We start from the raw sequence: 22,261 nt of genomic DNA, 5'->3' as shown, positions 1-22,261 counted from the left end.
TACATTTTTTATTGCTGAGACAAAATACCCGACTGGCTCCAAGGCAGAGTGGCTGATGGCAGACAGGCCTCGCAGAGAAGAAGCAGTTCATGGTGGGCTGAAGGCAGCAAAACAACGAGGGGCGGCCACAGCTCTTTCTGTCCTTTGTGTCTTATCCAGGCTACTTAGGATGGGTAGCACGCACACCCTTAAACCCAGTCTCCTGGATCTTAGCATTGCACTATGAATCAATTCTAGTATTCAAAGGAGCCCATATCCAATCTTGAATTATTTTTCTGCTCAAAAGAAAATGCTTGAGACTTGATTCCAAAGGGCTGTCCATTCCTGAGCCTCTGTTCTATGTCTTTAACATACTGATTTTTAAGAGTAGGCAAATGTATTGGAGGAAAGGAATGAGGACTCACGATAGCTCCTGAGAGACAGGAGGGGTCCCAAGTGGGTGCCAACGAGCCCACCTCTCATAGGAAGTTTTATAAAGCAAAATCATGAGGTGGGTATAATGCAGGTCAAAATTATAATCAACCAATAAGATTGTAAGTATAGTCGCTTAGGTAATATTGATCCAATGGTCGCAAGGGCACATAAGCGGCACCATTAACCTTGTTGATAATCTGCAGTCTTGGTCTTCTTTTCATTTTAGTAGTTTCAGGTTTGGTCTTGGTGGTCTTAGTCTTAGTGGGTGAGAGAGGATGGCCCACCACTAGTGAGAAACGGGAACTCGCAGAAGGGTGACACCAATACTCCAGAGCCTCCGTTCACCCCTCGGGGAGGCATGTAAACCTACCCATGGTGACTTGCGGCTCAGCCACAGTTTCCATCATTCTCAGCTTCTGCACTGACTCCCTTGAGGGCCCAGCCCCGTCTGACTGCCTACTACACGTCTGCCTAACTTAGCTGTCTGTACTACTTCCCCTCTGAAAGGGTGTCCCCAGCTGCAGGAGAGAAGCAGTGTAGTTTCCATCTAGCTTGCCCTATAATATATTAACAGGAGAAGAAAGGCCAGATAATAGTGGCTTGCATTCTGCAGAAGTAAAAAACTCAGTTCACAGCTATACTGTTAAAGTCCAGTGATCGGGAAAGACCACAGATCAGACAGATCTCTTGCTAGGGACTGAGAGCGAAAGGTGCAGGGTGCTCTCAGCTTGAGGCAGATGAAATCTGGAGTGAGGCACTGAAATGGTGGCAAACACAGCACTTGCAGACCTTTATTTTAATGAGGTAATTTAAAAAGGGAAAATCAAATCAAAAGCAAGAAGCCAGTCATAACAAATGTCATCGCTTCAGGGTTATCTGGTAGCATAAGAAAAAACTACCAAAGCAGGTGCAGCCAACCCAGAGGTCTTGCTAGAGAAGTCGGTGTGCATGGGTAAGGGCTTGGTACAGACGGTAACCCCAAAATGATCTCGAGGGGAACAAAAGGGGCAGAGTGCTGGTTTGCTGGCCTCGCGGACTGGGCCAGGTAGGAGGAAAAGCACCAGAGCGACTGCAGACTGTCTGCAACCTGCTTTGACCCCGGGGAAAGAGAAGCCAGATTCTCTCCCTAGAGATGGTGGGGCCCCAGGCCAGCTCATGTCACACATGCTAATCCTGGTCATCCTGCAGCTGGCAGTCAACTCCTACCAGGCAAAGAAAGGGAGCTGGTCAGGGAGAAGAGATCCCTTTTCATCTTGTAAACTCTTAACTTATATTTTAACTTCAGATATATTTTTGGTGCCTTAGATACAATTTCATCGCAAGTCTTTAAAAAAAAAAAAAAACACCCTGAAATAAAATAGAAGAATACTATTATTTTCATTAACCTTCCTTATCTTCCAGGAGTCAGTTTCCCTCTGGTCTCCAATTTTTGTCTGGATTTAGTATCCACAAACTTCATCTGTGCCTTCATAGGTGCATCTGTGCCCCTGTGCTGGTGGATTTGGGACTTTCTAGGGGGAAGCCTGAGGCTCAGCTCCAGGCTAGCATACCTGGCGCCTGTGATTCTCCAAACAGACTTCATAATAATAATAATTCATCTCCTCTGTGCCGCGGTGTGGCACAGCACCCTTCCTCTCCCCACCCTGTGAGCATCTGTGTTGGCCTTGCCCTGCTCTAAGATGATATTGGGCACAATCCTACACAGCTGAGCAAACAACTTAACCTTGGGGTCATTGGGTAGGTGTCTCAGAGCAAACTCTGGCTCTCAGGAATACTGTGGATCAGTCTTCCTCAGTACTGAGTGGAGTGTGTTTCAGAAGTGGTCTTGTAACTTTTCTTTTCTTTTTTCTTTCTTTCTTTCTTTCTTTTTTTTTTTTTTATCAGTACTGGGGATCAAATTCGTGACCCCCTGCTTGCAAGGCAGGTGCTTATGCCTCTGAGCTAAATCCCCAGCCCTGTCTTGTGACTTCTCATGGACACATTGTGGCGACTTCCCTCTGTACTGTGTTAGGGGGATGAGCACTTCCTGCTTCCCCATCCCTGATTCAACAGCCCACTCAGGGCTGCTGCAAATGATCTGGAAGGGTCTGAGAGGGCAGTGCCCACCAAGTGGCTGACGTGGGCACTTACATGGCCACCTTCATGGTCACTGTGGACGGTGATGTGTAAGTGCATTGCTTGTGAACTGGGCCTCAGTAGAGCCTCACCTGTTGTGGAGTTATGGAACCAGGTCATTTACAGTCAGCGGCCCTGATGCCATGGCCCTCGTGGTGAGGACTGCGGTTGGTCTTTGCTGCAATACAAGGTAGCTTTGCAGTCAGATCTGTAGTCCTCACAATCAGCTCCCAGGCCTTGGTGCAGTTGATGACCTCTGCATGGGCCCAGATTCACGTTCACAGTTTAGGGCTGTAACAGCCGCTCTTGGCGGAGTCCTGGCGTGTACACTGGTACGAAAGTTGCAAAGCATGGTGACCGTGTGCGAAGGTAGAGCGGCCCTCTTTGCATACTCTTTTGAAAGCCAAGACAGTTACCAGCAGCCAAAATAAGCCCCAGGCAGCGGTTCCTCCTCGCCCTTCGTCTCTTTACATTACAGTGCCCTGGACCCAGGACCTTCCCACCGACGCACCTCCTTGTCTGTTTTAAAACAGTTTTGTTTGGAACAGGTCTCACTGAGTTGCCATATTACCCAGGCCTGGCTCAAGCTTTCTATCCTCCTGCCTCAGTTTCCCAGAGTGCTGGAATCACATGTACCACCACACTCCGCAAAAAAGAACTGCTTTTGGGGCCTGATCTAGAGGAATCCAAGAGGGTCAAAAAGGGATCCCAGGAGATGGTCGGGAATGCGCATAATCTACTAGGTAAAAATAGGAATTCAGTTTTCATGAAAGACATTGAAGCAAGCATTTGGCTTTTTATCTAAGTGTAGTACAGTCAACTTTTTCTGTTCTGGATTATTTGCAGTACCAAAGTTCATTAGTGGAGCAAAGAGCAAAGTTCTAGATTCAGATTGTGTTTTACAATGTTTTGTTCTTTGTACTCCTAAATTTCCTTCCCTCCTCCTCCTCCTTTTTTTTTTTTTTTTTTTTTTTTGTATTTTAAAATGTTTCTGATTTTTTTGAGACAAGGTCTCACTATGTAGCCCAGGCTAGCCTTGAACTCATGGCCTTGAACTCTTGCTTCCTGTGTGCTGGGATTACAAGTGTGCACCACAACATGGCCAGCCTGTGGGCTGTACTTATTTGCTTCTTTCTTCTTTCTTTCCTCCTCTTTCTCCTCCTCCTTCTCCTCTTTCTTCTTCCTCTCTCTCTCTCTCTCTCTCTCTCTCTCTCTCTCTCTCTCTCTCTCTCTCTTCTTCCTGGTAGTGCTGGGGATTGAACTCGGGACCTTCACCCTGAACTACACCCAGCCCTTCTTCTTCTTTTTCTTTTTCTTTCTTTCTTTTTTGGTATCAAGAACACAAATGCTTTCTTTGAGACAGTATCTTACTAAATGCCCAGGCTGGGCTCCAAATTGCAGTCCTCTTGCCTCAGGCTCGCAGAGTGCTGGAATTATAGACATGTGTCACCATGCCCCATTTATTCCTAAATATCTTGGCATTCATGGTATCAGAGTTACGTTTATCAGGTGAGTCTAGAGTCTATCTGTCTTAAAATATGAAGAATATCATCCAGACACAAAATACACAACATATTACAGTTTATTAAATATTAATGGATGATTGTGTATTATTGCATATTAATGGATGAATGATTGTGAATTGTCATCCAAAAAGGCCATTACTATTGTTTTAGAAATATCCTATGTGGGCTGAGCATATGGCTCAGTGGTTTAAATGCCTGCCTGGCAAGGGCAAGGTCCTGAGTTTGATTCCCTGTACAAAAAAAAAAAAAAAAAAAGAAGTACCTTGTGTTACCTTCTCATCGTCCCTCAGGACAATTATTTGTTTCTTTCTTTCTTTTAAACTCACAGTGTATAAATTTCCTTTGTATTTTTCTTTTCTTTTTTTTAGGCAGGGTCTCACTATGCAGTTCAGGCCGGCCTTGAACTCACTTTGTTACCCTGGCTGGCCTCCAACCCCCAGACCTCCCCTTGCCTGGGCCTCCCAAGGGCTGGGATTACAGGTGTGCACCACCATGCTTGGCTGAGTTCTAAAGAACATACTATTTAGATTTAAAAAGCTAAATAAGAAGCACAGTTAGCTGTGTAAAGAAAGAAGGCCAGTCCATTGGGTTGAGTGAATGTTTGTATCTTCTTCAGTTGCTTAGATTGTAATTTAAAACCCCAAAGTGATGTTGTTTGGAGATGGAGCCTCAGGAGGTAACAGAGTGTGAGATTAGTAACCTTCTAAGAAGAGAAAAGCAAGTTTGCTTCCTCTCTCTTGTTCTCTAAAACAGGAGGATGAAGCAAGGACTCAGTCACCTGCACCAGCCGGCCTGGACCTTGATCCTGGACTTCCTCCTCTTCCTAACAGTGAGTAATAAATGCCTGCTGTTTACTGACCCAGGGTGAGTTTTCTTTGTTGTGGCAACCAGAACACACTGACAGGCGGGCCCTGGGTCATGCCTGGTTCAGCGTTTCTGAGAATTCTTAAGGTCCCCATGAGGATCAAAGGGCGGGGGCTCTGAGGAAGTCCTGGGGCACAAGAGGTTCTCACTTTGGGGGTGTCTGGCAGGGCTAGGCAGAGGCCAGCTCCAGCTGCTTCACATACATGTGGTCAGGGGAACAGCTGCTTGTGTGGTGTTGTTTTGTTTTGTGTAGAGACACGGTCTCACTATGTCTGTAGCTCAGGCTCATTTTGAAATCTCTGTGTAGCCCAGGCTGGCCTCTAACTGGCAGGGTTCCCCCTGCCTCAGCCTCCCCAGTATTGGGATTACAGTGCCTTGTGTTTTCTAATTTCAGGAGGTGTTCCTCACTTTTCCTGTCTACCCACCTATTGAATTTTTTGTTTTTCTTTTTTTATACCTTATTTTTTTGGACTGGGAATTGAGCTCAGGACCTTGTGCTTGTCAGGCAGGCACTGTGCCACTGAGCTACACCCCTGGCCCTTCTTTTATTTTCTAAGACCTCTCTTTTATTCTGTGTGTTCCTTTCCTTTTCTTTTTCTTTTTTTTTTTTTTTGGTGCTGGGGATCGAACTCATGACCTCACATTTGCCAAGCAGGCACTTACGCCCGCTGAGCTAAAACCCCCACCCCCAGTGTTCCTTTCTTAATTTTGGGGGGCCCCATCTTCTATCTTTGAAGAGATCAGTAGGTTTTTAGGCATTTTCTTTTCTAAGAATAGATCCTGTTTGTGCCAACTTGCTTCCTTCCCCCTTGTGGCTTTGGCATCAGTTTTCTGTGTTAGGGGCTTTTCTGTTGGCAGTCTTTGGTTCCTGCTTCAGAATAGGGCCTGAACCGCTGTTTGGAAAACTGTGAATGAGTTGAATTGGTCAGCTATGGCTACTCTGTACAGTGAGCTGGCTGGACCACTCTGCTGAGAACCCCAGTGTGTTAGTGAGCGACCCCCTTCCTGACACCCACCGCTTGAAGGAGGAGAGGTTTATTTGGGTCACGGTTTCAGTGGACTCCCTTCATAACCAGCTGGCTCAAGGCGGGTCCATCATGGCTAAGGTGTGAGGCTGCTCAGGTCATGGTGGACAGGAAGCGGAGCAGCAGAATGGGCAGAGAGGAAGGGGCCAGGGACCAGAGGTAGTACCCACGGCCACAGCTCCATGACCCACCCAGGTGGCTGTACTAGCACCTGGGCAGACCTCAGACCAATCCAATCGACAGTGCATTTTAACTGTCACACCCAGTGATTTAGCAATTTTAAAGCTTTTTAAAGCTCTTTTCCCTTTGTGATCAAACTGCAGAAAGAAGCCTGCTAATTGCATGTCTGGGAGAGGGGGTGGGGGAGGATCTTTTCAGGGGCTCCCAAATTTAATTGAAAAGGACAGAATAGGGTACAGCAATGTGGTGGAATTGATATTATGCATGCTTCTCAGTTTTGCTATTCCCTTTGGGTTTTGTACTTACACAGTGTTGGCCCCTTCCTGCCTCCTCTGCTGGCTGTTTGGCTAGTGCTTAGCTCTGCTTGTTACCCATGGGGTGGCAAATGTCATGAGAATGCGCCTTATGGACCTCTTTCTTGGGACATAATTGACCAAAAAACTGCTGCTGGCTGTGAAACTCAGCCCTGTGCTTGTGCCATAATTTGCATAGGTGTTCCCCGCCAGGGCCTGAGTAACACTTCGGGGAGACAGGCTTTCCTTTAGAGGCTGACTTCGGCTCTAATCTTTCTTGCAGTGGGGCCCAGAGCCTTCCACTGAGACTTCTTTCCCATTGTCCTTCACTCGGTGTTGGGAAGTGGCCATCTTGCCTCTATTTCTTCTAACAAAGGTGTTTCCCCTGGTGAAGTCCTTGGATGTTTAATGCTACGTGGTGTCTGCTCTTTTTGGACTCAGGTTAATTTGGCAAGGTAGGGTTGACTTCAGCTCTTAGATGCACGAAGTAGGTGCTTTGGCCAAGCATAGTGGCACATGCCGTAATCCCAGCATCCTGGGAGGCTGAGGCAGGAGGATCGCTGTGAGTTCAAGGCCAGCCTGAACCATCTAGCAAGACCTTGTCTCAAAAAACTACCTCCCGGGGGACTGGGGATATAGCTCAGTGACAAAGTGCTAATGGTAACCTCAAGGTCATGAGTTTGATACCTGGCACCATAAACAAAACAAAATAACAACAACAAAAATAAGAAAACTACCTCAGCCTTCCCCCTCCCCCAAATGCAGTAAGTGTTTTTATTTTATTTTTTCAGTGCTGGGATTGAACCCAGGGCCTTTCTATTGAGCTACATCCTCAGATTTTTTTTTTTTTTTTGAGACAAGGTTCTGCTAAATCACTAAATTGCCCAGTAAACTACACTAAACTTGTAGCTTACTGGTAGAGCACATGGTTAACATGCATGAGGCCCTGGGTTCAGTCCCTATGGGGAAAGAGGGTGGAGAGAGAGGAGGGGAGAGAGAGAGAGAAAGAAAGAGAGAGAGAAAGAGAGAGAAAGAGAGAGACAGAGACAGAGAGAGAGAGAGACAGAGAGAGAGAGAGACAGAAACAGAGAGAAAGAGAGAAAACCCATGTCTATGATGAGTATTATTGGTCTTTTATTTTGGGAATCTAATTTTTTGAGCTTTTCATATATTCTAGATGTTAGTCATTTGTCTAAGGAATAGATGATAATTTTTTCCCCATTCTGCATATTGTCTTCACTCTGTTTGTTCCTTTGCTGTGTAAAGGTTTTTAATTTTTTTTTTTTTTACTAGATATTGAACTCATAACCTCAAGCTTGCCAGGCAGGCACTTGTGGCACTGAGCTACATCCTAGAAGTTTTAAATTTTATATAATTTTATTTTTTCTTCTATTTATGGTTATAGTCCTATTTGTTGATTCTTGATACCATTTTTTTGTGCAATTGGGATTCTGTTCAGCAAGTCCTTCCTTATGCCTATGACTTCAAGAGTTTTACCCGTTTTATCTTCCAGCAGATTTTTTCTGTTTTAACATCTAGATCTTTAATCCATTTTTATTTTATTTTAATACACAGTGAGACACATGGGTCCAGATTCAATTTTCTGCATGCAGATACCCAGTTTTTCTAGCAGCATTTATTAAAGAGGCTCTCTTTCCTCCAGTGTATGTTTTTGGACTCTTTGTCAAAGATCAGATAGATGAAGTCATTCTTTTTCTTCTATTATTATTATTTTTGGGGGGTAGAGCATTATTTTTATCTATTTACTTATTTTTATTTTTAGATTTTTTTTATTTTAAAGGGAAAAAAAGAAGAATTTCAAAACAAGATAATAGGAGAGTAACAATAATTTGTGTGTGTGATACTCCAAAATCAGCTGCTTGTTTACTGCGAGGGGTGTTAGGGATGAGGAGGGGCTTCTCCTCTCCCAGCCTGTGCTCCTGTCTCACTGGGGGTGAGCCCAGCCTTCTTCCTGGTGCTCCCTGGCTGTCAGGGCCACCACTGGCACACAGGGGGCTGTGTACCCTCCTTCTTGTTTCTCCTAGGTCAGCCAAATCAAGAAGTCTTTTGGTGACTTTTTTTTGGGTCTTCTATGTAGAGTATCATATCATCTGCAAATAATGATAATTTAACTTCTTCCTTTCCTATTGTTATTCTTTTTATTTCTTTCTTTTGTCTAATTGCTCTGGCTAATGTTTCAGAACTATATGTAGCAGGAGTGGTGATAGTGGACATCCTTGTCTTCTTTTTGAGTTTAGAGTGAAAACTTTCAGTTTTTGGTCATTTAGTATGATGTTAGCTATTGGTTTGTCCTAGATGGCTTTTATCAGATTGAGATAAAGACTGTCTCTTCTACTTTTCTGTCGAATTTTATCACGAAAGGATGTTGGACTTGGTCCAATACTTTTTGTGCATCTATTGAGATGGTCATGTGATTTTTGTCTTTGACTCTATGAATATGGCATATTACATTTATTGATTTGAATATGTTGAACCATCCCTGAATCCCTAAATCATACTTGGTGATGGTGTATAATATTCTTGGTGATTTGCTGCATTTTGTTTGCCAGTATCTTACTAAAGAATTTTGCATTTAAGTCATTAGAGAAATTGTTTTCTTTTCTGGTGGAATATTTCTCTGGTTTTAGTATCAGGATAATACTTGCTTTCAGAAATGATTTTGGGAATACTGCTTTTCCTTAAGTTCCATTTCAGCATTAGCTGTACTAATTCTCTAAATTTCTTATAGAATTCAACAGTGAATACATTTTTCTTTGTTGGTAAATTTTTAATTACATTTTCAATTTCATTGGCTGATATTGTGTTACTTAATCATTTTATGTCTTTTAGATTTAGTTTTGGTAATTTGATGGTGTCTAGGATTCTGTTGATTTATTCTGTGTTTTCTAACTTAAGTACAGATTTTCAAATTAGGTATTGAGGATCTTCTGGGTTTCTGTAGGATCTGTGGTGATTTCTCTCTTTTCATTCCTAATTGCTTGAATTTGTTTTTTTGTTTCCTTTTTTTTGATGAGGTTGGCTAGTGGTTTGTCAATTTTGTTTATTCTTTCAAAGAATCAACTTTTTGATTCATTGATTCTTTGTATTATTTTCTTAGTCTTCTTTGCATTAATTTCTGCTCTTATTTTTATAATTTTCTCCCTTGGATGAGCTTTGGGTTTGATTTGTTCTTTTTCTAGAAGTTTGAGATTCAACATTAGGTTATTTATTTGAGCTCATTCTGTTTTCCTGATGTAAGAGTTCATTGCTGTAAATTTCTCTCTTAGGACTGCTTTCATTGTGTCCCACAAGTTCTGATATGCTGTATTGGCTTTATCATTTAAGCACAGATACTATTTAATTTCATCTTTAATTTCCTCTGTGACTCATTGGTTATTCAGAAGGCTATTGTTTAATTTCCATGTGTTTATGTATTTTTGTGATTTTTTTTTTTTTGGTATTTTGAGACAGGGCCTTGCTGTGTAGTTCAGGTTGGCCTTGATCTCATTATGTAGCCCAGGCTGGCCTCAAACTCTTGGCATCCTGCTGCCTCAGTCTCCTCAGTTCTGGGATTACAGGAATGTGTCACTGTGCTCTGCTTTTGTGATTTCTTTGCCATCGATTTCCAATTTCATTGCATGATGGTCAGAAAATATGTATGGAATGATTCAATTCCTTTGCATTTACTTAATCTTGTTTTATGGGATAATATGTGGTCTGTTTTGGAGAATGTCCCGTGTGTAGCTGAGAATGTGGGTATTCTGATGTTGTGGAGTGGAACACTCTGTAGACATCTACTAAGTCCATTGGTGCACAGATTTAGTTTAATTCTGATATTTCTTTGTTGATTCTCTGGTCTAGTTGATCTGTTTGTAAGAGAAGGGTATTAAGGTTCCCCATTATAATTGTGTTTACTTGCTTTTTTATGTTAGCTAATTTTTTTAATGTACTTGGGTGCACAGGTATTTGGTACATATATATATTTTTTTTATTTTAAAAAAGATTAAGATAGGGGCTGGGGATTTAGCTCAGCGGCATAAGCGCCTGCCTTGCAAGCAGGCAGTCATGAGTTCAATTCCCGGTACTGATAAAAAAAAAAAAAGATTAAGATAAAAGAGGACATAACAACATAGGTCAGAACAGAAAAATTTAAGCAACATAGTGTTTCACCACAAGACAATCCGACATAACAGTAGCTACCATAGTGTTTCTTTCCTTGAAATATTGGAGTATAACTTCATATACTATAGTACCAAACATAAAAAGACTGTAAAACCATTCAAGAGAATGAAAGTACTAAATTCAGTATTACAGGGTATTCAGAACCAATTAATAGAAAACGAACAATGGTTTCTATATTATCTCCTTGTCTATAAAAAATTTTGTTTATACTATCACATTTAATAAAATCCTATGAGATACAACATGATAAAACTGATGAAGACAAGAACAAAAGCTTGGTGAGACTTCAAAACAAGATGATATTAAATCATCACTAGCTAATATAATGTCTTGTTTTCTTCAAAACAGCTGTTCATACCATCATAGACAATAAAATCAAACAACCCAGAATAAATCTATTCCAATTAATGAATGAAAACATTATAAGGCTTCAAGGCAATATAATGGGAAATCATGATTACCACATAATTTTATGTATTCTTATCATTTCTTACATTAGGGAAACTATTCGGTATTTATACATGTGAGTTTGATTTGTTTCACTTGTGAGTATGGTCTCAAGCTGCGTCCATTTACTTATGAATATCTCAATGTGATCATTCTTTATAGCTGAGTAGTACTCCATTGTATAAAAATACCACAATTTTTTAAATCCATTCCTCAGTTGATGGACACTTAGGTTGTTTCCAAGATCTGGCTATTACAAATTATGCTGCTATAAACATGGATGCACATATATCACTGTGGTATGATGTTTTCAGTTTTTCTGGGAATATATGTAGAAGTGGAATAGCTGGAACAAATGGGACTTCCAATCCCAGCTTTCTGAGAAATCTCCAGACTGACTTCCACAGTGGTTGCTTCAGTCTACACTCCCACCAACATTGCAGAAGAGTTCCTTTTTCCCCCACAGCCTCTCTAGCATTTGTTGTTGTTGGTTTTCTTGATCCTGGCCATTCTTTCTGGAGTGAGGTGGAATCTCAGTGTGGTTTTAATTTGCATTTCTCTAATGACCAATGATGATGAACATTTTTTCATGTATTTATTTGCCATTTGTATTTCTTCATCTGAGAATTGTGTATTCATCTCAGATGCCCATTTTTGGATTGGATCTTTGAATTTTGGGGGTCTGAGTTTTTTTAATTCTTTATATGTTTTAGACAGAAGTCCTTTGTCGAGGGACAGTTCACTAAGATTGTTTCCCGGTTTGTAGGTTTTCTTTTCACTATGCTAGAGATTTCTTTTGACATGCAGAAACTTTTTAATAAGAGGTAGTCCCAGTTGTTGATTCTGGGAAGTATTTCCCATGTAGTTTGATTCTTGTTCATGAATTCTGTACCTACCCCTATGTCTTCAAGGTTGTTACTCAACTTGTCTTCCAATAGATTTAATGTTTCTGTTTTAATATTCAGATGTTTGATCCATTTAGATTTTAATTTAGTACATGGTGATAGACATGGGTCTAGTCTTAGTTTTCCGCATATGGAGAGCCAGTTTTTCCAACACCATTTATTGAAGAGACTGTGGTTTTCCCAGTGAACATGTTTGGCCCCTTTATCAAAGATAAGGTGGTTGAGTGTGTTTGTAGTTGTGGTTGTATATTCTAATCTATTCCATTGATCTTTGGCTCTGTTTTGATTCCAGTACCATGTTGATTTTACTACAGTTGCTTTGTAGTATAACTTCAAGTCAGGGATTGTGATGCCGCCTGCCTTGCCTTTGCTGCTCAGAACTGTCTTTGCTATTCTAGATCTCTTCTTACTCCAGATGAATTTTAGGAGTGATTTCTCTAAATCTATGAGGTATGTTGATGGTATTTTTATTGGGATTGCATTGAATCTGTATAACAGTTTTGAGAGAATGGCCATTTTCACAATATTTATTCTTCCTATCCATGAGCAAGGGATGTCTTTCCATTTTCTGAGATCATCTTCAATTTCTTTTTTCAGTGTATTATAATTTTCCCTACATATATCTTTCACTTCTTTCATGAGAATAATTCCTAAATATTTCATTTTTTGGTTGCTAGTATGAAGAGTGTGGCTTCTCTTATTTCTCTATGATTTTGTTGTTAGTGTATACAAATGCTATTGATTTTTGAGTATTGATTTTATATCCAGCTACATTGCTGATTTAATTTATTATATCTAGGAGTTTTTAAATGGAGTGTGTGGGTTTTCTATGTAGAGTATCATGTCATCTGCAAATAATGATAATTTAGCTTCTTCTTTTTCTGTCTTTACTCCTTTCATTTCTCTTGTCTAATTGCTCTGACTAGTATTTCCAGTACTATGTTAAATAGGAGTGATGATAAGGGACATCCTTGTCTTGTGCCTGATTTTAAGGTAAAGGCCTTCAGTTTTTGGCCATTTAGTATGATGTTGGCTTTTGGTTTGTCATAGATGGCCTTTATCATATGGAGGAAAAGACCATCTATTCCAATTTTTTATAAGGTTCTTATCATGAATGAATGTTCGACCTTATCAAAAGCTTTTTCTGCATCTATAGAAATGATCGTGTGATTCTTACTTTTGGCTTTATTGATATGGGGGATTACATTTATTGATTTACATATGTTGAACCTTTCCTGCATGCCTGGGATGAATTCCACTTGGTCATGGTGTATAATCTTCTTGATGATTTGCTGCATCCTATTTGCCAATATTTTATTGAAGATTTTTGCATCTGTGTTCATTAGGGAGGTTGGCCTGCAGTTCTCTTTTTTTAGTTTTTAGTTTTTAGTCTTTCTCAGGTTTTGGTACTAGAGTAATATTTGCTTCCAGGAATGTCTTAGGAAGGATTGCTTTTCTTTCCATTTCTTTGAAGAGTTTGAAAAGTGTTGGCATTAAGTCTTCTTTGTACTTCTTGTAGAATTCTGCAGTGAATCTGTCTGGGCCTGAGCTCTTCTTTTGTACGTAAGGACTTAATTACATTTTCAATTTCATTAATAGAAATTAACAGTTTAAATCTTTTTGATCTAGGTTTGGTACGTCATATGTTTCTAGGAATCTGTCTATAGCTTCTGTATTATCAAACCTATGAGAGTAGAGGTTTTTGAAATACATGTTGATAGGACTTCCGGGAGAACATGGTGGATAGATACCAGCAGCTATGGAGGCTCTCTGAGAAAGCTAGTTTATAATCCAGGAATGGTGCAGTGTGAGGAGTCCTAAGCAAGGGGAGATATACCCTGCCAACCCAAGGAATGAACTAAGCTGAGAGAAACCAACTGGAAATGCAATCCCAGTGCTATAACAGGAACAGATAAAATCTCAGCACTGAAGCTGGAACCCGCGCCTCTGGAAGCCGTGATTTGAATTTCCTGCTGCCGCTGCTGCATCTGAATCAGCACAGCAGGGACAGAGAGGCGAAACCTCTGAGTGTGGGAATTGGCGAATGGAGTTGAGAGTGGGACTGGTGGGGAACCCTGCATCGACCTGCGGTGAGTGAGAGAAACGGGAACCCTTCCATAGACTAGGAGGTTTCAACAGAGGACATTCTGGGACTGGGCAGACTAGACAGAACAGGACACTGCAGTGACTTTAGTCACATATTCCCCTCCCAAGCTGGATTGGTAGGGAGTCTTGGCCTGGGTGACACCACGAACTAAGACCCAGTAAGCTAGCCCAAACCAGGTCTCAGCACCTGGAGGTACACCGTAGCAGTGAAGCCTTCAGTAGGTTGACTGACCTGGAGGGGCGGGCCCAGCAGAGGCTGCCCAGGTCTGTGTCTCCCTAGTACTCTGCAGTAGGCGGGAACACCTAGCCGGCACAATTCAAACAAACTGTAACTGACAAAGAAAGAAACTGGTCCTCCTATCTATGCTTGTATGGAAGGAACAAAAAATATGGGAAGAGGGAACAATAAGAAAGGGTCCTCGGCCCCCAATCCTGAGAACACTTATCCAGGAAAGGTTAATGCAAAGGAGAATGAGGACAGAAAACAAGCAATATCAGACACGGCACCAATAGACATAAAGCACTATCTCCGGAGCCTCATAGATGAGTTCAAAAGTGAAGTATTTAATGAAATAAAGCAAGATATAAGTAGAATAGTTAGAGAAATGCTAAGCACCGCCCAAGAAAAAACAGAGGGTGGAATGGAAGAACAGAAAAAATGGGGAGAATTGTTTGATGGAGAAAATAGAGAAAACATAGAATACGTGAAGCAGGTTCAAAGAGATTACCAGGAAAATAAAAACTCTATTAAAAGCTGGCATAACAGCTTGAAAGAAACTAAGGATAGATTATCTGAACTGGAGGACAGATTTGTAAGGTGGGAGCATGAAATGAAAACCTTCTTAAAAATAACAAGAAAACAAACAGCAATAATACAAAGGCTTGAAGATGATAAGAGGATCTATAACTTAAGAATTAAGAATGTAAAGGAAGAAGTAGGGACACAAACAAATGAACTACAAAGGCTATTCACAGAAATAATGCAGGAGGATTTTCCTAATTTAGCAAAAGGTAAAGACACTCAGATGTATGAGGCATAAAGGACCCCAGCCACCCACAACCCAAACAGAACAACACCCAGGCATATAATAAACAAAATTCCAGAAATCCAATATAAGAACAGAATGTTAAAAGCTGTCAGAGACAAGAAACAGATCACTTACAAAGGAACACCCATCAGAATTACAGCAGACTTCTAGGCACAAACCATCAATTCACGAAGACCGTGGGGGGAAATAATTCAAGCTTTGAAATAGAATAACCCCCAGCCAAGATTGATATATATCCTGCACAACTATCCCTAGAAATTGATGGAAAAACAAGGTGCTTCCAGGATAAAGAGGAACTAGGGGAATTTGCAACCACCAATTCAACTCTACAGAGTATACTGCAGGACATTGTAAAAAAAATACCAAGATTCCAGAAACAGTGGCAGAGAGGCCACAATGAATGGAGCAGAAAGTGAAATGAAGAAGACAAACTGACAACTAATGACAGAAAAAGAGCTCAACAGAAATGAGGCAGAGAAGGTTGGATGGTAGGAACAGCTATTTTGGAGAAAACAAGACATCATAATAGCTAGTGCTGATTTAATATCATCTTGTTTTGAAGTCCATTCAAGCTTTTGTTCTTCTGTCTCCATCGGTCTTAACATGTTGTATCTTATTGGGTTTTATTATATGTGATAGTATAAACAAAAACTTTTATAGACAAGGAGACTATACGGAAACCATTGTTCATTTTCTTTTAGTTGGTTCTAAATACCCTGTAATACTGTCATTCTCTTGAATGGTTTTACATTGTTTTGATATGTTTGATGCTATGGTATACGAAGTTATACTCAAAGATTTCAAGGAAAGAGACACTATGGTAACTACTTTTATATCAGGATATCTGGTGGTGAAATACTATTTTGCGTAAATGGTTACGTTTTGACTTGTGTTTTGTTGTTATGTCTTCTTTTATCTCAATCTCCTTTTATTATTTACTTTTTTATTTTTATCTTTGTAATTAGGGAAAAATAAAAAATAGCAGGATATATTATAGTAACCCACTTTGATTTCCTATTAATTTGATTTGAAACCTTGTATTGCTCTCACCATCTTGTTTTGACTGATTTTCCTCTATTCTGTCTTGCTTGATACTACCAAGTTTGAGAGTATAGGCAACAACTCTGAAGACAGTAAGATTCATTATGATGCCCATTCTGGTTTGATTATTATCTTCTTTTGAAGTCCTAGATCACTTTGTATTTTGTTTTTACAGTATGTATTATGTCCATCCTTTTGATTTGACAGACTCTGTTGTAACGTCACATTTAGTTTTATTCTCTTCAAAAAAAGTAATAAGAACTTTGGGAGTAATAAAACATAAAATGTGTAATTGTCATTGTACAAAATAGAGGAAAAGAAAGTGCACTAAAGGATATAACTGCATGTATATTTAAGTGTATAAGATAGATAACCATATTACTGAGTTTTGTTGGATCATTGAACAAGAACTGTTTGTAGTCTCACCGTTTGAATGTCCACTTTGTATGCTTTGATTTTGTGACTTGAACAGCTATTTCTAAGATAACAATAAGTAATCTGTTAGCTAGTCATTTCCTTCTGTTTGTTTTTTCTGAGATTCTGTATAACTTGTACCCCTTTTCTGTTTTTTTTTCTTTTTCTCCTTAAATAAAATTAAAAAAAGAAATATATGTTGATGATCTTCTGTAGTGATATTGCCTTTTTCATTTCTTATTGCATGAATTTGAGCTTTTTATTACCTTTTTAAAATAAGGTTGTCTAGGGGCTTATGAATTTTATTTATTCTTTCAAAGAACCAGCTCTTTGATTTATTAATTCTTTGGATTATTTTCTTAGTCTCTATTGCATTAATTTCTGCTCTGGTTTTTATAATTTCCTCCCTTCTTTTGGCTTTGAGCTTGACTTGCTCTTCTTTTTCTAGATGTTTGAAGTGTAGTATCAGGTTATTTATTTGTATTCGTTCTGTTTTCCTGATGTGGGAACTCAGTATAATAAATTTTCCTCTGAGGACGGCTTTCATTACATCCCATGGATTCTGGTAAGTTGTATGTGTATTTTCGTTTTCTTGTAGGTATTGTTTAATTTCTTCTTTAATTTCCTCTGTGACCCACTGATTAATCAAGAGAGTGTTATGCAGTTTGCATGTGTTTGTGGGAATTTCACAGTATCTTTTATCATTAATTTCTAGTTTCATGGCGCTATGATCTGATAACATGCATGGGATAATTTCAGTTCTCTTGCATTTATTTAAATATGTTCTGTGTGCTAGTATATGGTCTATTTTAGAGAATGTCCCATGTACTGCTGAGAAGAATGTGTATTCTGATGTTGTAGGATGGAACACTCTGTATATGTCTATCAAGTCCATTTGTTCACAGGTTTGATTCAGTTCTCTTATTTCTTTGCTGATTTTCTGTCTGGTTGATCTGTCCCTTGGTGTCAATGGTGTGTTAAGGTCTCCTGTTATAATTGTGTTATTGCTAATTTGGTTTTTCATTTCTATTAATACTTGCTTTATATAATTCGGTGCTCTGGAATTTGGTGCATGTATATTTAAGATTGTTATCTCTTCCTTTTGGAGTTTTCCCTAACCAGTATGTAATGACCTTCTTTATCTATTCTGATCATTCTTGGTTTGAAGTTCACATTGTCTGAAAACAGAATAGCTACCCCTTCTTTTTCATGGGTTCCTATTGCCTGAAGTACTGTTTTCCATCCTTTGACTTTCAGTCTGTGAGTATCCTTTTTGGGTTAGATGGGTTTCTTGTAAACAGCATATGGTTGGATGTTGTTTCTTGATCCATTCTGCCTGTCTGTTTCTTTCGATTGATGCATTGAGACCATTTACATTAATGGTTATAACTGTTATATATTGGTTTATTGTTGACATGTTACCTTTCTGCTGTTGTATCTTTATCTTTCTGCTCTGTTTAATTGTCTGCTTTGCTTAGTGGTTTTTTCCTAAGTGTATCTAAACTGTCTTTTAGTATTCTTTGCAGGGTTGGCATGGTGATCATGAAGTTCTTCAGCTGTTCTTTGTCATGGAAGTATCTTATTTCTCCATCAATTTTGAAGGACAGTTTTGCAGGATACATCAGTCTAGATTGGAAATAATTTTCCTTTAGTATCTGAAATACTTCACTCCATGCTCATCTTGACTTTAATGTTTGTGCTGAGAAGTCTGCTGTGATCCTGATAGGTTTTCCTTTACAGGTGATCTGTCTTTTCTCTCTGACAGCTTTTAATATTCTATTCTTATGTTGGATATATGGGATGGTGATTATTATATGTCTGGGTGTAGTTTTATTTTGGTTATGGCTATTTACGTTCTATATTCTTCACTGATCCTGATGTCAGTTTCCATTTTCATGTTTGGGAAATTTTTAGTTATTACTTCTCTGAATATCCTCTTGATATGCTTCATGTTGTCCCCTTCTTTTTCATTTATCCCTATCGATCTTATGTTGTTTTTCTTTGCATCACCTTGAAGCTGTTGAATTGTTATTTCCTGATTGCTTGTTATTTTAAAAAGATATTTCTTTTCCTGTTTGCTAGCTACAATCTTGTCTTCAAGGTCTGAAATTCTGTCTTCACTTTCACTGAGATAGTTTTTACAACTTTCAATGGAATTTTTGATTTCCTGTATATCTCTTTGCATCTGCTTCATGTATTGTTTGTTTCTTATATTGTTCATCCAGGGATTCTATCTTTTTGTTTAGTTCCTCCAGTTTTTCAATTGTGTCTTCTTTAGATATGTTCAGCATCTCCTTCATTTCTTTTATCATTTCTTCTTATCTGGGAGATTATTTCTAGTTTGAATTCCTTTAAAGCTTCCCAGAGTTGCTTCTTTATTTCAGTTGCTAGTATTTCAGATATTTCAGGTGTATGGCATATGTTTTCTTCTATGTACATAGCTCCTAAGGTTTCTTGGGATGGGCTGGAGGCTTGAGATTGTAATTTGATCTTTCGTTTTGTCATTTTCCTATATTTCCATGTTATTCCAAGGCTTCCCCTGGGCCTGTTGGAAATTCTCTTGTATGCTCTCAGCTTCTAGGACTCTGGCCACCCAGTTTCTTGGATTGAGAAAGGGGCAGGCAGGTCCAAGCCCTGCTGAGCTGGTTCCTTGCGGCAGAAACCTGCAAAGTTCCCTTGCCGGCAGGAGCAAAGATCTTAACTCCCTCCTGGAGCTCAGGATGGTTTGGGGGGCACTCATCCCAGGCCACCCAGTCTCCAGAATTCATGGTGCAGGCAAGCCGGCCCAAATCCTCGGAGCTGGCTGAGCACGGCAGGAAACAAGAAAAATGGTCTGGTACATATATATTTATGGCTATTTTCTCTTCCTCTTGGATTGTTCACTTAACAAGTATGTAGTGACCTTCTTCATCTCTTTTGATTAGTCTTGGCTTGAGGTTCACAGTGTCTGCAAATAGAATAGCTTTTACCTCTGTTTTTTTTTTTTTTCTGGGTTCCTGTGGCATGGAGTATTATTTTTCATCCTGTGACTTTTACTGTATGAATTTCTTTTTGAGTTAAATGTCATTCTCTCTCTCTCTGTCTCTGTCTCTCTTTCTCTCTCTTTTTTATACCCAGAATTGAACTTATGACCTCATGCTTACCAGGCAGATGCTGTGTCTTTGAGCTACATCCCTGGCCTTAAATATGTTTCTTCTTCTTCTTCTTCTTTTTTTTTTGTTGGTACTGGGTATCAAACTAAATATGTTTCTTGAAAGCTGCTTATTGTTGGTCTTGCTTTTTTTGTTTTTTGGGTTTTTTTGGGTGGTGCTGGGGATCAAATACAGGGCCTTGTGCATGCAGGGCATGGATCTTGTATCTTGATTCATTCTGCCAGTCAGTTTCTTTTGATTGTGAGTTGAGACCATTTATGTTGATGGTTATAACTGATGTTATATTTGCTTATCTTTTTCATGTTATTTTCCTTTGTTTATTTCATCTTTCCCCCCTGTTTAATTTCTTTCCCTCCCTGGTAGCTTCTTTTTATTGGTGTTCTTGTGCTTGTAGTCTTCATTTTCTCTAATATATCCTTCAGAGCATTCTTTCATTGATCATGAATTTCTTTAGTTAGTCTTTGTCTTGAAAGTATTTTATTTTTCTATTGATTTTGAAAGATAATTTTGTGGGGCACATCAATCTGTGTTGAAGAGTTTTTTTTTTTTTTTTTTTTTTAGGGTTGGAAATACCTTACTCCAAGCTCTCCTTCACTGGAGGATTTGTGTTGAGAAGTCTGCTGTAATTCTGACTGGCTTTCCTTTATGAGTGATTTGTTTCTAGAGGGTCGCTTTTAACATTCTGTTCTTGTGCTGAACTTCTGGAATCTTGATTACTATATGCCTTGGTGTAGATTTATTTTGGTCAGGGCTAGTTCTATATGCTTCCTTTACTTGTATTTCAAATTATTTAGCCATGTTTGGGAAGTTTTCTGCCATTATTTCTATGAAGAGTTTTTTTTTTTTTTTGTCTTTTTGAGACAGGGTCTTGCTATGAAGGTCAGGCTGGCCTTGAGCTCACTTTGTAGCCCAGGCTGGTCTCGAACTTGCAAGGATCCTCCTGCCTCAACCTCCCGAGTGCTGGGATTACAGGCATGAGCCACCATGCCTGTCCTTATGAAGAGGTTCTTATGTCTTTTGCTCTGTCTCCAGCTTTCTCACTGACTTCAATCAATCCTATGCTGTTCCTTTTTGCTTCATCATTTAGTTGCTGGATTGATTTTTTTATGGTCCCTTGCTATTTATTTATTTAAAAAAATTTTTAGAGGTAGTAAAATACAACAAAATAAGACAGAACAAAGCCATTCGAGACCGTGCAGTGAAACTGATACAGAACTTCAGAGCAGGACACTGGGATAACAGTAATAGGTACCATAGTATATCTCATTATTGTCACAATAGTTGTCCATTTAATCAGGTGTAGCAAAATCAAACTGAAAACAGAACATTACAAACCCTATCAAAACAGAATATTGAATAGAGAAAACAATTAATCAGAACAAGACAAAACAATGAAAACAATATTTGCCTTCAGAGAGAGGATAGGAGGAATATATGCTATATTGCATACAGTCATCTTCCCAAGAGATGCTCAGATTGCTGGCCCAGGTCAGCATAATCAACCCAACAATACAGGCATTTAGTTGCTTTATGTGCCTTGGTTGCTGTCAACTCCAGCTGTCCTCGACACCATCCAGTTGCTAACTGGTGAGGGGTGAGGGTGGGGGATGGCATGTTTGATTCTCAGCCCGAGCACTGGTAGGCTCATGGGAGAGGCTGACTTGTTCTCTCCCTGGCATGCCCACTGCTCATTCATGCTATTGATGCTTCTCTTTTGCTATTTTTAAGGTATCTTTCTTGGAGCTGGGGGTTTAGCTCAGCGGCATAATTGCCTGCTTTGCAAGCATGCAGGCCTAAGTTCGATCCCTGGTACCAAAAAAAAAAAAAAAAAAAAGAAAAGGCATCTTTCTTTTTGTGGTCACTAGCCACAATCCTGCCTTCTCGATCTGATATTCTATTCTCACCTTCATTCAATCTGTTGTGTATACTTTCAATGGAGATTTTAACCTCCTTGATTTCCATTTGGATCTATTTCATGAATTTCATTTCTTTCCTATGTTGAGCACTCATGATTTCCATCATTTACCTGAGCACCTCTATTTTATTTATCTGGGTGTGCTTTAATGTTTCATTTTGATTGTCATTTCTTTTTACACCTTAGACATTATTTTTTTTCTATCGCCTCTTCCGTTTGTTTTTTTCACTTGGGGTGGTATCGTTTCAGAAGGTTCCAGTCATTGGCTTACAGTTTCCTCTGTCTCACTGAGCTGTTGACTTGTCCTGGGCAGCCTGCAACCCTGGGGATCTTGGGTTGCACTTTGTTTCCATGTCTTGTCATTTTCTATTTTTATTTTATTTTGTTTTCTGTGTTGATGCTTGTAGAATTCTTATGGTAAATAGCTTGATCCCTAATATCAAGGCTTCCCTAGGAAATGTCTGTTCCTCAGGGTGTCTTCTAGATGTAGGTGGTTCTTGGTCTTTGTGTCATCCCAAGAATCTATCTTCCCAGTCCACTAAGGATGAGGGGTTGCTATTTGACTCAGCACGCGGTGCTTTGGTACTGAGCTACAGTGACGGTTATGACCCAGTACAGTCACAGTATTATCAT

At 39.6% G+C, this 22,261-nt stretch overlaps 1 protein-coding gene across 1 annotated transcript in view; it reads left to right on the top strand.

The window, feature by feature from the left end:
- LOC106028218 (TPR and ankyrin repeat-containing protein 1-like) overlaps positions 1–22,261 on the top strand; it is an 85,943-nt gene that overhangs the window by 11,437 nt on the left and 52,245 nt on the right. Inside the window, exon 2 of the mRNA XM_063240996.1 lies at positions 4,809–4,884. The gene's annotated coding sequence lies outside the window, so the exon portion shown is untranslated. The remainder of the gene's footprint in view (positions 1–4,808; positions 4,885–22,261) is intronic.

Source organism: Cavia porcellus, unplaced genomic scaffold (assembly GCF_034190915.1).
Source record: "Cavia porcellus strain 051 isolate PalLab524CR breed Dunkin Hartley unplaced genomic scaffold, mCavPor4.1 scaffold_31, whole genome shotgun sequence".
In the NCBI taxonomy this organism is placed as follows: Eukaryota; Metazoa; Chordata; class Mammalia; order Rodentia; family Caviidae; genus Cavia; species Cavia porcellus.
Note: the sequence above shows the minus strand (reverse complement) of the source record. Positions and strands in the feature narration are given on the sequence as shown.